Consider the following 22,175-nt stretch of genomic DNA (forward strand, 5'->3'; position numbering starts at 1 on the left):
GAGTCACACTCCGGCAATATCGGCAAGATGGCTGCTTAAAAGACCAAAGAAACCCACAAATGTGAATATTTTCTCTGCTGAAGAATCACGATAACCATTATATTATCTTAGTTTAATGTCTTTTCAATATTATGGTCCTTTTCTCCATAACAAGCACTATGCTGATGTCTCTGTAGCTAGCTGGCAAAATTTCCCGTTCCATCTTAAATGGTGCAGCAGTTGCAGTTATCATTTAAGGTGCTGCACCATTTAAGGTGGAACTAGAAAATATGAACAAGAAGCTGGCTAATATCTGACTTCAGCTTCAAATCATCGAAGAATTAGTGGTGGGTGATAATAAATAATTGCCCCCCCCCCTCTTTGAAGGCATATGATGCCCTAAATGTAACTAAAGCCCAGCAGTGAGGAGCTGAACTTTACCCTCCTCTGCTGTCACTGCAGACTGGCAGGGTCGCCTACAGAGCAGCGCTGGTAGCTGTTAATGAAGTGATGCTCTTTTTATTTGAGGGTCCCATTTCATAGAGGAAGATTTCAACCACTACCCCTGTAACTCAGTTCCAAGGGGCAAGGAGACACTTGAAAACAATGGGTAGGGATAAAAACAAGAAATAATCTTGTTTTATTTGCATTTAACATACAAAACCTCCCTAAACAGGGATGATTCTGCTTTGTTTCTTGAGCTGATATTACTGTCTAGAAAGCCCAGCTAGGTTTGTCATCTAATACTCAAAAAAGCTTCAATCCTGATTAAAACAGATCAAATAACTGGGGTAAATGTGTTATAAGGCAACACCAAAATACACTATGAACCTGTGAACACATTCTCACACCTTCACAACAACAATATCCGTCCAATATATCGCTCAGCCTCAACTGGGGGGGCAGTTGGGCCACCTTAATAATAACAGACATGCTGATTCAAGTCTAAACCTACGTAATAGGCCTAAATATAGATGACAGAAAATAGCCCTAAATATCAACCACTTGTTTTCTTCTTGGTTCTAGGCCGACATGCATGAGGACCTGAAAATCTTCAGCTTAGAGAAAAATCACCTTATGTTAACACATCCTCCCAACCACTGCCTACCACACTGCTGAAGCTACAGGTTAAGACAAGCATTCTGCGACGAGAGCGTGAATTTCCTCATAATTCAGCTGAATTACATCAGAGCAGCAAAGAGTAAAAACCCTTCCTCTGGTTAGAAAGGGTTTGCTGGTAGAAACCAGCATGAACGCCTGCCTAGCAACACATAGTAGCAGCTTTATAACGTTGTATAACACCATTAATAACAGTATTTTATACATGGTCAAAACCTTGTAGCTCTGTTTGTACTGTTTACCAACAATTTGACCACTAAATGCTGGCTGTCCTTTATATTGTGTGAATATTTAATGATGAACGGAACCAATAAAAATGATCCAAAATGACTTTTACATTAATATACAAAGGATAAAACTCTAGAAATGAGATTCTGTAACACCAGCAACATGACAAACAATGAACAAGACCAACTGAAGTCATGGAATATAATCAAAAATGAAATATCAGCAGGTTCACAACAGCTTAATGCAAGCTGACGCACCAATGGACTTGAAAACCATACATATTTATATACACACACAAACACACACACATACATATATATAAATACACACACATTTTAAGAGTGGAAATAAATTTAACCTAATAACACAGAGCTTGTGAACTGCCTGTAGATGAATTAGACCAATCAGAGGCAACCAAACCTCCATGTGTTGTGACATCTCAACCACAACTTACTGATACAGATTCTTAAGCAATAGAACCCGAGAGGGAGAGTGTTATCACGAAATAACATCACGGCTGTGATTTGGTCGCCGTAGATCATCAAAAACACTTTTACACAACAGTTAAATAAATACAGTAATAAATTAATAAACTGGGTCGTGAACGCGGCGTTTAATATGTTTTAATGTCAGCAGTTCCTTCACCAAATTATAGTTCCTTAACAAGCAGCTTGTTGCTACATCAGAGTAACGAACTCCGCCCACTCGCTGCACAGCCGGCAGTTCGTTCTCCAGCTCCTTACACTAAGTTCCCAAACTGTCATCACCACTGAGCAGCTTTTCAGTCGGCAGCTGTGACAGAAGAACATCTAAACAACCTGAATTTAGCCGAATACCATCTGCCAAACGTGTAGTCTGACCAAATCAGACTGAGCCATAAAACTGCTGCAATATCAAGTTCAGCTCAGTTTTGTCAGTTTTTGCCAGATCAGTATTAATGTTGTTTTGTTCCAGCCAGTCTGTAAAGCATCTTACAGCCCGTTTAGTTTGGCGAATGGTGTTGGGTTCATTTCTGGCTGATTCCAGGTTGTTTAGCTGTTCTTCTGTCTCAGCTGCTGACTGAAAAGCTGCTCAGTGGTGATGACAGTTTGGGAATTTAGTGTCGTTTCATCTTCAGAGTCTGACCAAATCGGCTGTCGGTCAAATGTGATCTTAAAAGTGTCCATTTTCTGTTTGTGGCAAAGTAAGAAGTGAAAACGTTCAAATGGTTTGAGCGTCTCCTACAGCGGTCAAAGTCGTTGCTTAGCAACGGCGTCTCAGCAGAGTGATGCAGTGTTGGTAAAAAAAACTGATGTTATGGCGAAATAACAGCACACTTCTCAACCAATCACCAGAACTAAATGTTATATAACTATATATAATAATGACAATTTAAATTGTAGTCGCACTATTAGTCAGATAAATCACTATTACACATCGTCCCCAAATTGTTGAGCCCTATTCAGGATGGGTCAGGATCCTCAAACTTTGGAACAGTTACAATAAGAGTAAAAAAATCTGATGACAAAGATGTGGGAACTGGTGCTGTTGGATGATGCATTCAATTAATGACATTTTGTTATGAACAGTGCCAGTTAGGACACGGTAAGTCCAGATGAAGGAAGGAGCCATGTTAATGGTATTACGACATTTTAGAGCCTGTTTCACCCTCACTGTACGCACGACTTTAACGTAAATACACACTGGAAGATGCAGCAGTGAGAATGCTCAGCCTGAAAACCTGACAACCAGTATCAAACCAATATATACATCCTATACAAACACTGGCATGGTCTCATTAATGAAGCCCAACTACATCAAACAGCTTTACCACATTTACAAACACTGTACACTTAGATCAGTTCTTTCACTTGGCACTATCAAGTTCTAGGGCCAAAATGATAATGATTCATGGATAAAAATCAGCCAATTTAAGGTTCAACAAATGTAACAGTATTGGCAATAACTCAGCACCAATATTTATAAGAAGCTCGGTTTATGGTATAAAGGACAGACGAATGTAATATAATAAGAATCGCCAATTTACCAAAAGTTACCAGTTTATTTACCGGAGCAATAATTAGACACATCAGACAAACCAGGCTAACATCTCTTTTTCCATCAATACCTGATCCTTAAGTCTTGGCTGATACCAAGTATCAATATTAAATCTGCCTAAGCAAACTAGCTTATGAGTCCTGATATGTATATTATGTATGATATGTTCTGTGTCACGAATAAAACAAATTAAGCTTGAACAGAGGGCATTCGTTAAGTTGCATCTACTGGCACACACGTACGCATCATTTAACAGCATGTATGCATGTCAAAAAACGCTTTGTTGTGTCAGTATCCCAAACACCGACGCTGATACTATGTTAAAGTGCCCTAGTAATGACTGCTTCATAGTTTTGATGCCACAAGGAACAAAAAGCAACCTGAAGGGCTCCCAAGTGGCGCAACAGTATAAACATGAGCCCAATCATCAGGAGATCATGAGTTTGATCCCTGGTGAACCTACAGCAATCTGTGTCCAAGAGTGTGTAATGGGGCCCAATCCCATCTCACCCCTCGCCCCATCACTTAGCCCTACCCCTCTGTTTTGCGCATTCACGTCTAGGGGTAGGGTGTCCCGATTTTTGTTGAGATAGAGGGGTAGGGCAAAGTGTTAGGGCTACATGGCCCTCCAAGCGGAGGTTTTTCAGAGACAGAAAAAAGAAAAACCGTAAAGATGGCAGCACAAGCGACCAAAGAAACCCACAAATGTGAGTATTTTATTGTCTTACTTCAATATCGTTTCCATGTATTATGGTCCTTACCTTCATAACAAGCTTTAAAAAAAATCACTACTAGTGCTGATGTCTCACTAGCTAGCAGGCTAAATTTCCCGTTCCACCTTAAATGGTGTAGAAGTTATATTTTGGCGCTTCAGGCATTTAAGGTACCATGGGATAATTCCAGCAAGAAGCTGGTAAATATTTGACTTCAGCTTCATATCAAGGGGGCAAGGAGACACAAGGGTAGGGGGAAAAATAAGAAATGGAATCGGGCTTTGGCCTCACTCTGTCTGGGTGAGTTGGATGGCCCTCATTCCCCCCGTGATGCTAGCCAGCACAGGCGTCTGTCAGCTGACGTAAGAGAATTGGCAGTTGCCGCTTTTCTCCAAGAACGTTCAGCTGTCCAATGACGTTGCGTTAGCAGCAGTTCAAAAAGATGCAGTGGCGCTTCTCAAGATTTGTGCTAGCTTTCGCCAGCTTTCGCCCTCCTAGCATTGGTGGTATCATGTCACTGGGGGGGTCCTACATGTTTTGCCAAAGCTTAGAACTGTTTGTAATCCTAAATACCAATTTTAGCCTGAAGCCTAAATCACCATAATGATGGAACCAGGTCAAAAAAAAGATCCACCATCTTGAGACAAAATATGCAAACTAACAGCAAACTAGCTTAAAGAACACAAAGCAACAATCAAGGTTAAAATAACAACCACGAACAATGTTTTCAAATGAGAAAAAGCCAACAGAGCCCGATTTCAGACACACATACAGCACGTGATGATTTGGTGAACTGAAATGAATAATATGGTGAAGATGTGGCTGCTGCTGAGATCTTCAAAGGCCCATATGATGAAAAACTGAACTGCTCTCGCTTTTTTGACGCAAGAGTTTAGAGTATGTACAAACTGTTAAAGCTTCATATCATACCATTCATTCCCCCAATCCACATACGGAAACTATGCTGCAAAAACAGCCCATTGTTTCTGCAACGTCACGAATACCAACATCTACAGCCTACAGCTGTTTAGCCCCGCCCACTCACACTGACGTTATAAGGCATGTTTCATCCTCGTCAGCTTATGAATGAGGCACAATGCAGAACTATTTACATATCAGGCACAAAAAACAGAATGTTTAATTCTATGGGATAAAAAGAGGTTAGAAAATGGTCCAAGCTCAAACAAGTTATGACTGTTTTTGGTACAGAAAAATAGGGCTGAACGATTTGGGGAAAATATCTAATCGCGATTTTAGCGACTGAAATTTAAATTGCGATTTTATTAATAAACTAATGCCTGATTAATTTCGGCCAAAAACACAGCACATGGAGGTTTGGTTGCCTCTGATTGGTCTAACTCATCTACAGGCAGCTCATACGCTCTTATTAGGTGCAGTTTCCCCTCTTAAACGTATGTTTTTGCTATTGCGCACACTTAAAAGAAAAAAGTTCTTCAACGGTTCTTTGAAAGACAATGGTTCTATATAGAACCATAAACACTCAATGTACCATTTGCATGCTTAGAACGTTCTTTGCATGGTTCCTTAGATTAATGGAGAGTGTGTTGTATATGGCTCTATACAGCACCTTTTTTTAAAAGGGTTCTATATAGCACTAAAATGTTCTGTTGTTACAAGCTTGACATCATAACAATAGTAGAACCCTTTTTTGGAGCTATATAGAACCATATACAACAAATTCTCCATCAAGAACTATTTCCCCATTTGAGCCTGCAAAGAATAGGCTTTGAGTGCTTCTATATACGTTCTATACAGAATGACTGTCTTTACCAAAGAACCATCTTTTTTAGGAACCTTGAAGAACTCTCTTTTTTGATGGTGAAATTTCTTGCGATTTGAAAATTGCACTCGTCTTAAACTGCGATTATAAAACGACTAATCTTTCAGCCCAAAACAAAACCACACAAATGTTATTAGCAGCTTCAGGGGAGCATAAAAAGACAAGACAAACGTAGGAAAGAAAAGGCTGGACACACGTCGAACACGCAGAAGAAACAGATCGAGCCTGTGTCTTTAAACAAAGCCGCTAAGATTAGGATCTAAAAGGGTGAGGAGAAATTGTGAGAGACTGGCGAGGTGTTATCTCGGAGAGAGAAAGTGAGAGAGAGCGAGAGAAAGAGAGAGTGTATGTGTGTTTGTGTGTGTGTGTGTAGTGGGCGAAGCCTGGAGACCAGCGCAGAGAGGCAGGGGTCAAACTGCATAACTCGCTGCTTATCCTACATCTCTGACGAGCGAAGGACGGGGGGAGAAGAAGAAAAAAAAAAAGAAAAAGAAAAAAGAAATCTCTCGCATTCCTCTCCTCGGGATCCTTCGAGCCGCCGGCACACGGGCCCTGCGTGACAGATATTTCTCAAATCAATCCTGAAAGTCGGGCTAACCACAGCATGCTGATCCTGACCTTATCTGGGGAGAGAGAGAGAGAGAGAGATAGAGAGAGAGAGAGAGAGAGAGAGAGAGACAGAGAGAGAGATAGAGAGAGAGAGAGAGAGAGAGAGAGACAGAGAGACAGAGAGAGAGACAGAGAGAGAGAGAGAGCGAGCAAGCAAAACACTGCTGCTAGCTACCAAGCAAACCACAACAGGTCTTAGCAGAGCTGCACATGTAGCACGAAAAAGAACCTGACAAAGCACATCTCAGACTTAAGTGACACGTATTCAGATACACAGCGCGGCCGTGGTATCGCTCTCCTGACCGCAGTTTGATCCCCTTTGCGGTCCAGCGCCGCGTCTTTCGTGCGATTTTAGCTGACGACTGTCACACAAGTATCTGAGACTTATTGTCTTTTCTTGTTCATTTTATTACACACAAAACCTCAAACTCAGGCAAGAAACACCAAAATAAAAGAGCTTAAAACAGTAATAACCATTACTTTTAAGCCTGAATTTTGTCCACTCTTTGGTCAAACAAGCAAGTCTAATTTAGATCACTTACAACTTCCTCCAAATTCCTGCATCATTTAATTGATCAGTCAATTCAGAGTGGTTTGGTGTGAAATGCTCAGTTCTAGATAAACCTACTGACTGATTTCTGTACAGTGGTGCTGACAGGAACCAGGAGTCACCATGTCTACAACACAAACAGAGCCTTTATTTACTGTCCGGAACCACCGGTGGACCTATGCCCATCATCTGAGTTTTGTGTGTGATTATGATGGTTAAATAGTGGAAAATCTGAGAAAATGAAAGGTTTTTGTTGGGCACTATTTTGCCTTATAAGACCCTACATGTCTTCCCCTTTGCCATGCATCGATTTTTAAACCAAAAAAATACATTTTAACCGCAACAGGCATCAGGCAACTTGTCAGCAACGATTTCCTGTAATAACTTTCTGTGAGGGAGCTTTGAGAGGTGGACGTCTGGTTCCTATCACCACCACTGTGAATAACTCAGTAAGAATCTCTACATTGCAATTCATATCAAACCACTCTGAATGAATCTTCACGACTGAATTATGCAGATATTTTGAAAAACTCCCTTTTAACAACTGTGTTTAACGTTTTCAGTGAAGTGTGATGATTTTGGCATGAATTTGGCACAATGCTAACTGGTGTACATAAGCTTCCATTACTTATTAGCTACATTAGCCAGTGCAAAACACAGCACATCTAACTCCCATTCTGTTGTTATTGTGACATAACATGATTGCGAAGGCTAATAACCGTGGAAAACGATCACGGTCAGCTCAAAGAACTGCGATTAGGCAACTACGCAACAGGCGACGGGTCTATTCGTTGCTTGGCTGTTCATTTCAAGAACAATTCTGTTTTATTGTGCTCTATGAAAATGTCCCTACTGATGCGAGGCTGGATAAGCTGTACAGAACACCGACATTGTCAAAATAACAAAATTCAGAGTGTGATACTGATTGCAAACGATATTTGTTTTGTATGTGTAGGGTTGGGGGAGGGATCCCATTTTTAATATCTTTAATCCATCTCCAAACATTGCCGTGGTACACAGCACTACTGGGTTTGGGGGTGGGGAGAGTCGTAAGCAATGTAAAATCATTTAAGACACTTTTTTGCCATTTCAAAATCGAAGAAAATCAAAAAGATTAGTTCCTTTATAACGTCACCAAAGAGGTGAACCCAGTGCATTATTTTCAAGGCATATTTCAATAACAACTGAGAAATGCTCAACAGCGCCGCAAACTAGGAAAGAGGCATTAGCTTAGCTAGCATGCTAACAGCTCTGCTCACAGAACATGTTCGATTCTGGCTAACTAAAGCACCGACATGAGTTTAGACGATTTTAATTCAAGTCTGAGCGAGTAAAGTCGAGCAGGTGGTGCTGAAAAAACAGGAAGGAGAAACTCAACCTGTTCTGTGGTGTCTGGATCTTTAGCCTGATCGGCTAACTGAACGTCAGCTTAGCAAACAGGCTACAGACCCAAACAGTGCCACACACCACAGTACAGACATGATTCTGACTAAACCTGCTCAGCTGAAACAAGTTTAGACGATAAAAACTAATGTCTGAGAGGGAAAACGTGGAGTGGACGGTGTTGAAGTGACAGAAAGACAAAATCGAACCTGTTCTGTGGTGTCTGGGACAGCCGCGTTATGGCTAAGCTAACAGAAGCTTAGTTAGCAGGACAGACAAGCCGCACGACACAGCAGAGCCTCGGTTCCACTGATACTGAACTCAAACCCGTTTAGAGGACAACTGAGAGAAGAAAGTCGGACTGCTGTTAGAGCGAAAGCTGAAACAGAACCTGTTCTGTGGTGTTTGGGACTGCAGCCTTTTGGCTAAGCTAATGAGAGCTTAGTTAAAAGTGTGGCTGGGCGATTAATCAAAAACAAGATAATCAAGATAAATTATTATTGTGCTGTTTTTTCCGTTTCGCAATGATGCTCTTATTTTGTCTTGGGTTATAAATTCAGCACAACCCTTTTCCTTTACAGTTTGCTGACCTTACTTATTTTTATTTATGTGTTATTTATGTAAATGTATGTATTATATTTAGTATTTCTCAACATTAACTTTGTAAACTGTTTTTAAGTTGAACTATATTTAATAGCATAGATCAGGGGTCTTTAATTAAAATTCAATAAGGTCCAGTTAGAGAAAATTTCCTCAAAGGTCCGGAACATCATAATGTCTAAGCTGCATCATGATTCAGTGCCATATACTGTTTACTGAAGTAGCCTAGTAGTTATATAAACATCTTATACAGTCAACAACTGAATATCAAATCAAATAAAGTCCAACTCAGTAACATTTCAACAACATTTATTGTTAGTTTTCTGTTTTTAGAGAACACCATGTGAAATAACTTCCCTCTGACTCACTTTCTTCTCTGACTGCTGTTTCTCGGCTCGTCCCTCCCCTGTATGTGCGTGACTCACTTGAGTGTCAGTGCTCACCTTAATGCACAGGTCTGATTGCGTCACGTGTGATATTTACAACGCATGATATTTGTGTGTGAGTCTCCCGGGCCGCTAAAGCTACCGTAAAGGCTAGAAAAGTTATGCTGATTAAAACAGGAACACCCTGTCGAAATTAAGTAATTCTCCATAGTTTATATATTATAGGTCCAGGTCCGCATAGGACAGCGTCTGGGTCCGGACTCAGACCGCGGTCCGCCTATTAGTGACCTCTGGCATAGATGTTTCCAAACTAGTAATGGTGTTAAACAATCAAGATCTCAGTATTGAGTAAAATAATCATGATTATCATTTTTGCCATAATCGAGCAGCCCTATTTAAAAAGCACAAGTCTATTCTGATGTATCCAGTATTGTATTGAGTATTCCATCAAATCCTCAGCTATAAAGCAGCTCAGCCATGCAGCTTCACTACCTTCCTACAAAATGTCCACATTCGGAACGCAGGCAAGTCCACCGTCTGAAGTAGATCATTTAATTATTTCATACACAAATGCATTTCTGCCCAACGGTGTTATTCAGTTAATAAAGTAAACATAATCGCCTTCTGAACAACTGAGTAGCTAAAAGGGGTTTGAGGTGTCAAAATAAATTGTTTTGTATGTTTATGGCCAGCAATGGCATATTCTTCCCACTATAGCTGCTTTTTGACTGCATGGTACCGACTCGACTCGACTCGACTCGCTTAAGGCATCAGCTACTTCGTTTTCCACTGCAGATATAGTTCCCTATAAATGTAGCTAGTCATCATAGCACCAAACGAAATGGCCATGACGTTCAGAAGAGGCTGATGACAGCAAGACAAAAGACTGCTGACAAAAAAGACAGGAGAGTTTGGGAAATACGTCAGACGACAACACGATTCTGGTTGCCCAAAAGAGGCGACTCAAGAGGCTACGCTAACCTGGTAGCTAATGTTAGCATATGAGTTTAGCAATTCTCTCCGACCAATCGGTAGCCTGAAACGTCACTTTTTGGTATCGGCTCAGGTCGCTTAGATCCTTGATAGAGTGGTATCAAAAAAGTACTGGGTACCAGGTACCAACTTTTGCCTAATGGAAAACCAAATAAGGCGAGGCGAGTCAAGCCGAGCCGAGGCGGTACCAGGCGGAAAAGCACCTTACTTGGTAGTCATCATTGGTGATCATGTTTGTAACTAGCCGACCTGGAACACAGAGTGTGTGTTTATTCTTAGATTTCAGCATTTATGTATTCATCAAATCCAATTGCCTGGCTGGCACCTTGAGCGCCCCGACTGGCACCTTGAGCGCCCCGACTGGCACCCTGACAGCCCTGACCGGTACCTTGAACGCCCCAACTGGTATTGGTACCAGTTTTTTTATGATATTCAGTCCTATATACTTGCGCCACGAATGATGAAGAATCTTCTTGCACTATGCAGCACCTTCCGATAATTCCTGGGGGGATATTTCACAAAGGGGAGGGTTCTCAGCTCTCCAGATAACTTGATAACTGTACATTTGTGAAAATGGATAAAATTGAGGCTTCAAGATGGCTACTACAGGTTTTAGCTACACTCTCAAAAAAGATGTTTTTTAAGGGTTCTTAAGTAAAGAAAATGGTTCTATATAGAACCATGAATACTCAAAGAACCCTTTGCGTGATTACAGGGGCCATAGCATCAAGAAAGGGTTCTTCAGACTGATGGAGAATGTTCTGTAGATGGTTCTATATAGCACCAAGAAGGGTTTTCTATCATTTTGATATCAAGATTGTTACAATAGAGGAACCCTTTTTGGTGCTATATAGAACGCTTTTCAAAAAAGGCTCCATGCAGAACCATCTACTGCACATTCTCCATCAATCTTAAGAACCCTTTTATCATGCAAAGAGTTCTTTGAGTGTTCATGGTTCTATATAGATCCGTTTTCTTTACTGAAGACCCCCTGAAGACCCATGATTGTTCAGTAGCCATGTTTACATGCAGCCTAATAATCCGTTAATAATCTGACTAATAGCTCAATCGGAACAGAATACGTCCATGTAAACACCTCAATCAGAATGCCCTAATCCGATTGAGGCCATTCGGACTACAGTTTCTATCCGATTGATCGAGGTGGGTAATCCTGTAAATAATCTGTTAAATAGAAGAATAATATCCGTGTAAACGCCTGTATCTGATTACATTCCCTAAGTCCGTTCTGATCATGTTCGTCACGTCATAGTGAAAGTTTATACCGTTCAACATGGCGGAGCAGAAACTGGTCTGCAGAGGAGACGAAGTTTATGCTCTGATCTTTAAAAGACGGCGGTGGGATGGACGTCCAGCTTATCTGTCTCAGAACACGACGTCTTCCTCTCGGCCTTCTTTAATAAGGACATGTGAAGGACGTTTTCCTGAGTCTGACATCATTTTAAAGTCATTAAAAACACAAGCGCTGCTCACTGCTGCTCATCTCACTCTGACTGGACTCACGTGAAGCTCGTTGTCATGGTAACGTCTACACTGAGTGGTTCTCTATGCATGAGCGTAATTTTGGATCTGATTGCTTGTAGTGAGCATGTAAACTGAGATTTTTCATCACATTGTTGAGTAGAGTGAGAATAAACACCCCAGTCTAAATCTGTAATCGGAATGTATTTTATCAGATTGGCAAAAATCTTCGCATGTAAACACAGCCACAGTGTATGTGACATCCTCCTATCCTTTTGTATAGATAACTGTACGTCATACATCATCAGAAACCACATATGCATGTATATGATGATGAATTTAGTGTGCGGTCTGCAAAGTGCCAACAGCTTCCATTACTTGTTAGCATTAGCCTCACAGCTTCAAGGCAAAAATGAAGAAACTGAGCCACTACATTCGGGGATGAAGGTGGGGAACTGTTTAAAATTATTTTTTTAAAAGTGAAGCCAAAGCCTGTCCAATAAAAGAAGAGCTCAGGGACGATCCCACTGGGCAATCCTCTCTTTGGGCTTTAATTATATAGGTTAGTGAGCAGTACTCTGCTTTGTGAGACCCCGGTGTCTGAAAATGGTGGTCACATGACAACAGGTTTTCTCCTGACTAACACGCTGTACTGGTACGACCACATACACGGTCTTTTTGTTACTGTAAACTTGGTTAATCAGGGCAACACAGGAGCGAATCCACCATAACAGTTCTACTGCAGGATCAATGCAGGTGTGTTGGAAGTAACTCAAATCGTTGCACTGATTCAATCAATCATTACATATTGTTCTACGTAGAACCATGAACACTCAAAGAAACCTTTACCTGATTAAAGGGCTCTCTGCATGGTGAAATGGCTCTTTACACTGACGGTTAATGTCTTGTGTTTGGTCCCATATGGCACCAAAAAGTGTTCAACTGTTATGATGTCAAGTTTGTAACAAAAGCGGAACCCGTTATTGGTACTATATAGAACCCTTCTATACAGAACCATCTACAACACATTCTCCATCAATCTGAAGAACTCTTTCACGATACGAAGAACCGTTTAGGTACGCAAAGGGTTAATGAGTGTTTGAGTATTCTTTACTAAAGAACCATTGAAGAACCAAAACATACCAAAGTCCACTCCTACAAAACCAGACACTCCCACCAAACCAGAGTCCACTTCATTTACCAGTTTGGCTATCTAGCACTGCCATTCCTCTTCACACTACAATGGGACACGAGGGCCCAATCCCATTTCACCCCTCGCCCCTACCACTGAGCACTTAGCCCTCTGTTTTGCACGTTCACATCTAGAGGTAGGGTGTCCCAATTTTTGTTGAGATAGAGGGGTAGGGCGAAGTGTTAGGGCTACATGACCCTCCAAACGGAGGTTTTTCAGAGACTCCAAACGGAGAGTTATGAGAAAAAAAAGAAAAACTGGTAAGATGGCTGAACAAGAGACCAAAGAAACACACAAATGTGAGAATTTTCTCCGTTAGAAATCACGATAACTACTGTATTATCTTAGTTTAATGTCGTTTCAGTGTATTATGGTCGTTTTCCTCAAAACAAGCATAAAAAATCTCTAATAGTATGCTAATGTCTCTGTAGCTAGCTAGCTAACTTTCCTTTTCCACCTTAAATAGTCCAGCAGTTCTGACACCTGAAGCACCAGAATGTAACTGCTGCACCATTTAAGGTGGAACAGGAAAATTCTGGTGAATATCTGACTTCACCTTTGTATAACCAAAGAATTAGCGGTGGACGATAATAAATAATTGCCCCCCTCTTTAAAGTCATATGATGCCCTAAATGTAACTAAAGCCCAGCAGTGAGGAGCTGAACTTTACCCTCCTCTGCTGTCAGACTGGCAGGGTCGCCTACAGAGCAGCGCTAGTAGCTGTTAATGAAGTAGTGTTTTTTATTTAAGGGTCCCATTTCATAGAGGAAGATTTCAACCACTACCCCTTGTAACTCAGTTCCAAGGGGCAAGGAGACACTCAAAAATAAGGGGTAGGGTAAAAAGAAGAAATGGGACTGGGTCTAGGAACGAATGATTTGGGAAAATCTCTAATTGACTCATATTACCAGTGCGATTTATATAAATTCGGCTGTTTTTCAGCAAGAAAAGCATGTAGAACGCCAGACTGCCAGTTCACAAGCTCTGCTTAAACAGGTTAAACAATTGTAGCTCTTGTGACTCGAAAATTCTGATATAACATTGATTAAACCATTCTTCCCTACATAACACATATTCAAATATGGCCACTAAGAGGGCACAATATGGCAAACATACTAGCATTGCGACTGTAATGCTGCAACTCTTGCAACATTAAAAACACATGGGTGAATCAGTAATGCAACAAGGTTAAAGCCTGGCATGCATTATTTTTACCAATATAATTTACTTTTGTTGGATAATGAACACTGAATTCATAAGAACACCCACAAAAACTCTTAGCGCGCAGTAAAACATACAGTGATTGGTTATCGGGCTCATTTGCGTACTGAATCCTTCCGCATCAGTACGGCCAATATCGCAATAACAATGACAAATGATATTGCAGAGATGACATAATACCACTTTTTCCTTTTCCATTACTGATAACGATATTGCACCCTTTTAGTATCGGCCAGTACCAACACAACATTTCTTCTTTAAAAACTACTACACTTTAAAATGGGCCATTTTTAAGGAAGCACTTCGCTTAAGATAAGAATCTGAAAGCTATCAGACTGAAACTACTCAATCATTACTATCTCACAGGAAGGGCTACACAGTTAACAACAACACAAAGTGTGGGCAAAGTGATATTTCAGGGCAGATTTGTTACAGTACTGGATCACATCCCGATTCAGTACTGACGCCTATCAATATAGATACCCCACCTCTAATACACTGTGCCCTCTATCCAAACTTCAGTGCACTTGTGTAGCAATCCAACTATCTGACATTATGTGGCTATGACAACACCACATAAACTCTGCCACACATTTCAACTATTTGACAGCACTGGAGTTTTGCCATCACAATACTGCCGCAACCAAGCACTCCCACCAAACCACAGTGCACTAATGTACCAATAAAGCTGTCTAGCACTGTCCAAGAGAGGCCTGGTCATTCTTCTTCATACTATAACACCAAACATGGATAATTACAGGTCAGTAATAGGGCTGAACAGTTTGGGGAAAATATCAAACCTTGACTTTTCTGACAAACAATGATAACTTGCGATTATGTTCTGTAGATTAATGTTCAGGCCTGTTTTTTTGGCCAAGAAGACCAGAAAATCCTCTTTTTTCTGGCTTGAGGCTTGAACCCTGAATGTAGTGCGCCAGACTGCCAGGAAGTTGTGGTCGTGATGTCACAACACATGGAGGTTTCGCTGCCTCGGATTGATCCGACTCATCTACAGGCACTACATAAGCTCTGTATTATAAGGCAACGTTGTTGATAATGTAAACTATAGTTAAAACCACTGCGGCTTTTGGGATCCAAACGTATCCAGGCGCCCTTTCTAACCTGTGAACTGTGTGGGACTATCCACACCCAGCTTGTACAACTTCCATAGAAAAGCTCTGCCAATGCAATGGGACCGCACACATGCCTAACATCACCAAGTCCAATGCCAAGCGTTGGCTAGAGGGGTGTAAAGCCCCCCACTGTTAGGCTGTGGAGTGACGGAGCTCCATCCAATACCTTTGGTATGACTCGGAGTGATCTAGAACCGATCTTACCAATGCTTGTGTGGCTGAATGCCATCAAATCCTCAGAGCAATGTTCCAACATCCAATGTAAAGCCTTCCCAGAAGAGTTCCTGAGCGAAGGAGACAGGCTCCCCATTAACACCCTCGACTTCAAAGGAAAAGCTGAACAAGAAAGTGCCTGCAAACTTCTCAACATGAGGGGCTCGTTTTGTAGGCCACGGCTGCTCCAGCAGGTGTACCGGGGTCGTGTTAGTAAACGTAGCCTCGGTGGGGGCCCAAAACACCGCATACAGGACGGAGAGATGAGCTCAGAAGAAGGGCGTAAGCACTCCTCCGAGAAGAGATGCGGCTTTGTCAGGAAAAGAGCCAAAAACTGTTCTGGAAAAGTCACAGAAACCTAAGTGGAAGCTGTCGATACTAAGGCCTACAGAGGTCAGGAAGAAACCAACACCATCTAACGTTGCGGTGCTGCTCTGACACTTTTCTGACTTCCTTTGCTAACTACGTAAAAAACGCACCTTGGCAGTAAGACAGTTTCACCAGTGAGACAGAAACTAGCACATCTGGGTTGTCAGCTGGCTAGAAAAACAGCTACATCCAGTTAAAAAGCGAGAGCTCAGTTCCCCACAAGCCTGTTTTGATAGTCAACATAGGTTAGCAGGCTAACGTTCGCTGGCTAAAGGCGCCTCACAATTAGCCTACTAGCCATTAATATTTATTTTCGTGTTGGCCGTCGGACAAAAACAAGTCGGTTTATTTTAACAACCCCTTTACAGAGACACCACGACAGCCACTTCATTTCCCAGCCAGGATTTACATAAAAAGCTACGGCTGGTTAAGCAAATCTCTCGGCTAGTAAAACTACCGTTAGCCACCCTTTTTTAGCCTTAGCTTAGCTCGCTAGTGTTAGCCGGGTTTGCTAACGTTACTCGGCCGAACGAGCCTGAGATAAAAACACGGTAAAATGCTGCGGCGGTTCAAACAGATATTAACAATTCCCCGTTTAAATAAACGCCTCGTTTTCTGCTTTATAATTCCTGTCACCGCGGCAAAAGGAGCCACATACACAAAGCAGGGAGTCTCCGGTTCGGTTCGCTCTCCCGCAGCAGGGCCTCTGTCTCTCTGTCTATCGCGCTCCTCCAGCAGCTGTCACCACGAACCAGCGCTCCGGCCGCGGCGGGGGGAGAGCGCAGCTCAGGTCGGGCGAGGCGGCGCCAAAGCCGGACACTGCGCTTCGCTGTCCCCGCTGTCAGGGTGCGACTACTCCCGGGACCAGATCCCCTGCTTTCTGCGCTTTACTGTCTCCAAGGGCCAATTTCGGGAAGGCTCGATGGCTTTTTTCTCTCGGTAGCCAACAGAACAACGTTACGCGAAACAGAAAACACTTTCTCTCCACCACACACACACACACACACACACATACATATATATATATATATATATATATATATATATATATTTATATATATATATATAGCTATGTATACATACACTCACTCACTCACACTCACACACCAGAGCGGAGCGGCCATTCCGGGGCCGAACAAAAGAGCCCTCCAAACCTCCACACCGTGGTCACGGAGAGCACCGGCGGGGGGGTGGGCGGTTTGGTTGACCCCCTCCTCCTACTGCTCCAGCTCCTTCTCCGTTAATGTGTGTCAGCGTCTTTCGTACCGATCAACAACCGTGAAACGCACAGAAAGCCCAGCGATCAGGCTGCGTTACCTTCCGAGGTATTACTCCGCCATCCCCGCCGCTGCTTCCTCCTCCTCCTCCACCTCCTTCTCTCCGCTCCGCCGCCGCTCGTGCTGCTGCCGCTGCGGCGCGCGCCCCGCCCCGCCCCTGCCGTCCTCGTTGCGTCACACGCACCGAACCACACGCACGCGCCGCCGCCGATGCATCGCGAGACGTCGCGAGCACGGACGCGGCGAGTTCGAAAGCGCCGGACACATTTACTTTCACACATTCTGTACGGTTATTACATACTCTACACTCAGTTATTACATACTCTACACTCAGTTATTACATACTCTACACACAGTTATTACATACTCTGCACTCGTTTATTACATACTCTACACTCATTTATTGTATACTCTACACTCAGTTATTACATACTCTACACTCATTTATTACATACTCTACACTCATTTATTACATACTCTACACTCGTTTATTACATACTCTACACAGTTATTACATACTCTACACTCGTTTATTACATACTCTACACTCAGTTTATTACATACTCTACACACAGTTATTACATACTCTACACTCAGTTATTACATACTCTACACTCGTTTATTACATACTCTACACTCATTTATTACATACTCTACACACAGTTATTACATACTCTACACTCATTTATTACATACTCTACACTCAGTTATTACATACTCTACACTCGTTTATTACATACTCTACACTCATTTATTACATACTCTACACTCGTTTATTACATATTCTACACAGTTATTACATACTCTACACTCGTTTATTACATACTTTAAACAGTTGTTACATACTCTACACTCATTTATTACATACTCTACACAGTTCTTACATATTCTACACTCATTTATTACTTACTCTACACTTATTTAATACATACTCTACACAGTTATAACATACTCTACACTTATTTACTACGTACTCTTCACACAGTTATTACATACGCTACACTCATTTATTATATACTCTACACACAGTTATTACATACTCTACACACAGTTATTACATACTCTACACACAGTTATTACATATTCTACACTCATTTATTATATACTCTACACACAGTTATTACATACTCTACACTCGTTTATTACATACTCTACACTCATTTATTATATACTCTACACACAGTTATTACATACTCTACACTTATTTATTGCATAGTCTACACAGTTATTACATATTCTACACTCATTTATTATATACTCTACACACAGTTATTACATATTCTACACTCATTTATTATATACTCTACACACAGTTATTACATACTCTACACTCGTTTATTACATACTCTACACTCATTTATTATATACTCTACACTCGTTTATTACATACTCTACACAGTTGTTACATACTCTACACTCGTTTATTACATACTCTACACTCATTTATTACATACTCTACACACATTTATTACATACTCTACACTCGTTTATTACATACTCTACACAGTTGTTACATACTCTACACTCGTTTATTACATACTCTACACTTATTTAATACATACTCTACACAGTTATTACATACTCTACACTCATTTATTACATACTCTACACACAGTTATTACATACTCTACACTCATTTACTACGTACTCTTCACACAGTTATTACATACTCTACACTTATTTAATACATACTCTACACATAGTTATTACATACTCTACACTCATTTATTGCATAGTCTACACAGTTATTACATACTCTACACTCATTTATTACATACTCTACACATAGTTATTACATACTCTACACTCATTTACTACGTACTCTACACACAGTTATTACCTCACAATAACTTACTCCACACAGTTATAACATACTCTACACTTATTTATTGCATACTCTACACACAGTTATTACATACTCTACACTCATTTATTACATATTCTACACACAGTTATTACATATTCTACACTCATTTATTACATACTCTACACACAGTTATTACTTCACAATTACTTACTCTACACAGTTATTACATACTCTACATTCATTTATTACATACTCTACACACAGTTATTACCTCACAATTACTTACTCTATACAGTTATTACATACTCTACACTCATTTATTACATACTCTACACACAGTTATAACATACTCTACACTCATTTATTACATACTCTGCACACAGTTATCACATACTCTACACTCATTTATTACATACTCTGCAGTTATTACATACTTTACACTCGTTTATTACATACTCTGCACACAGTTATCACATACTCTACACTCATTTATTACATACTCTGCACAGTTATTACATACTCTACACACAGTAATTACATACTCTACACACGGTTATTACATACTCTACACACAGTTATTAGAATACTCCACACAGTTATTACATACTCTACACTCATTTATTACATACTCTACACTCAGTTATTACATACGCCACACAGTTATTACATACTCTACACTCATTTATTACATACTCTACACACAGTTATTACGTACTCCACACAGTTATTACATACTCTACACTCATTTATTACATACTCTACACTCATTTATTCCATACTCTACACACAGTTATTACGTACTCCACACAGTTATTACATACTCTACACTCATTTATTACATACTCTGCACACAGTTATTACATACTCTACACTCATTTATTACATACTCTGCACAGTTATTACATACTTTACACTCGTTTATTACATACTCTGCACACAGTTATCACATACTTTACACTCATTTATTACATACTCTGCACAGTTATTACATACTGTACACACAGTTATTACATACTCTACACACGGTTATTACATACTCTACACACAGTTATTACATACTCCACACAGTTATTACATACTCTACACTCATTTATTACATACTCTACACACAGTTATTACGTACTCCACACAGTTATTACATACTCTACACTCATTTATTACGTACTCTACACACAGTTATTACGTACTCCACACAGTTATTACATACTCTACACTCATTTATTCCATACTCTGCACACAGTTATCACATACTTTACACTCATTTATTACATACTCTGCACAGTTATTACATACTGTACACACAGTAATTACATACTCTACACACGGTTATTACATACTCTACACACAGTTATTAGAATACTCCACACAGTTATTACATACTCTACACTCGTTTATTACATACTCTACACTCAGTTATTACATACTCCACACAGTTATTACATACTCTACACTCATTTATTACATACTCTACACACAGTTATTACGTACTCCACACAGTTATTACATACTCTACACTCATTTATTACATACTCTACACACAGTTATTACGTACTCCACACAGTTATTACATACTCTACACTCATTTATTACATACTCTGCACACAGTTATTACATACTCTACACTCATTTATTACATACTCTGCACAGTTATTACATACTTTACACTCGTTTATTACATACTCTGCACACAGTTATCACATACTTTACACTCATTTATTACATACTCTGCACAGTTATTACATACTGTACACACAGTTATTACATACTCTACACACGGTTATTACATACTCTACACACAGTTATTACATACTCCACACAGTTATTACATACTCTACACTCATTTATTACATACTCTACACACAGTTATTACATACTCCACACAGTTATTACATACTCTACACTCATTTATTACATACTCTACACACAGTTATTACGTACTCCACACAGTTATTACATACTCTACACTCATTTATTACATACTCTACACACAGTTATTACGTACTCCACACAGTTATTACATACTCTACACTCATTTATTACATACTCTAACACACAGTTTTTACGTACTCCACACAGTTATTACATACTCTACACTCATTTATTACATACTCTACACACAGTTATTACGTACTCCACACAGTTATTACATACTCTACACTCATTTATTACATACTCTACACTCATTTATTACATACTCCACACACAGTTATTACGTACTCCACACAGTTATTACATACTCTACACTCATTTATTACATACTCTGCACACAGTTATTACATACTCTACACTCATTTATTACATACTCTGCACAGTTATTACATACTTTACACTCATTTATTACATACTCTGCACAGTTATTAAATACTGTACACACAGTTATTACATACTCTACACACAGTTATTACATACTCCACACAGTTATTACATACTCTACACTCATTTATTACATACTCTACACACAGTTATTACGTACTCCACACAGTTATTACATACTCTACACTCATTTATTACATACTCTACACACAGTTATTACGTACTCCACACAGTTATTACATACTCTACACTCATTTATTACATACTCTACACTCATTTATTACATATTCAAGTTTCTAGGTTATTTGTTATTTGCACAACAAGTCAGGACATTTATGCATTGAAATACTTGTGTTGAGGCTCAGCTGATCACTCTACAGATAGTAAACAAAGTAAAAATAAAAATACAAGAAAATTGAAAACTGAAATATATTAAATATATACAAGATATAAACAAAACATACACAAAATATAGAGACCATACATTTTAAAGTGACTTAAGTGACTCAGTGTTGTTGTTATTTAAAGTGACTTGGTGTTAAGGTGTTCTTGTCCATATCAGAGATATGATATAATAATAATGCTGACAGAGTGACTGAGTGAGATGGTAGTTGGTGAAGGACCCACAGCTTCACAGCTTGTTCAGAAGCCTGACAGCCTGTGGGTAGAAGCTGTTCATTAACCGGGTTGTTCCAGCCTGTATGCTGCGGAATCTCCCGCCTTATGGTAGGATGGTGAACAGGCCGTGTGCTGGGTGACGCTGTCTGACCGGA

General features: G+C 40.2%; 1 protein-coding gene across 3 annotated transcripts in view; it reads right to left on the bottom strand.

Moving 5' to 3' along the window:
- shoc2 (SHOC2 leucine rich repeat scaffold protein) overlaps positions 1–17,422 on the bottom strand; it is a 42,945-nt gene extending 25,523 nt beyond the window's left edge. The window contains exon 1 of one of the 3 annotated variants that reach the window (XM_036565123.1): positions 17,323–17,422. The gene's annotated coding sequence lies outside the window, so the exon portion shown is untranslated. Of the gene's footprint in view, positions 1–17,112 lie in introns of all 3 variants that reach the window. The other 2 variants (XM_036565125.1, XM_036565124.1) reach the window with 2 other exon arrangements.
- Between the last annotated feature and the right edge of the window lie 4,753 nt (positions 17,423–22,175).

The sequence above is a fragment of the Colossoma macropomum genome, unplaced genomic scaffold (assembly GCF_904425465.1).
Source record: "Colossoma macropomum unplaced genomic scaffold, Colossoma_macropomum, whole genome shotgun sequence".
Taxonomy (NCBI): Eukaryota; Metazoa; Chordata; class Actinopteri; order Characiformes; family Serrasalmidae; genus Colossoma; species Colossoma macropomum.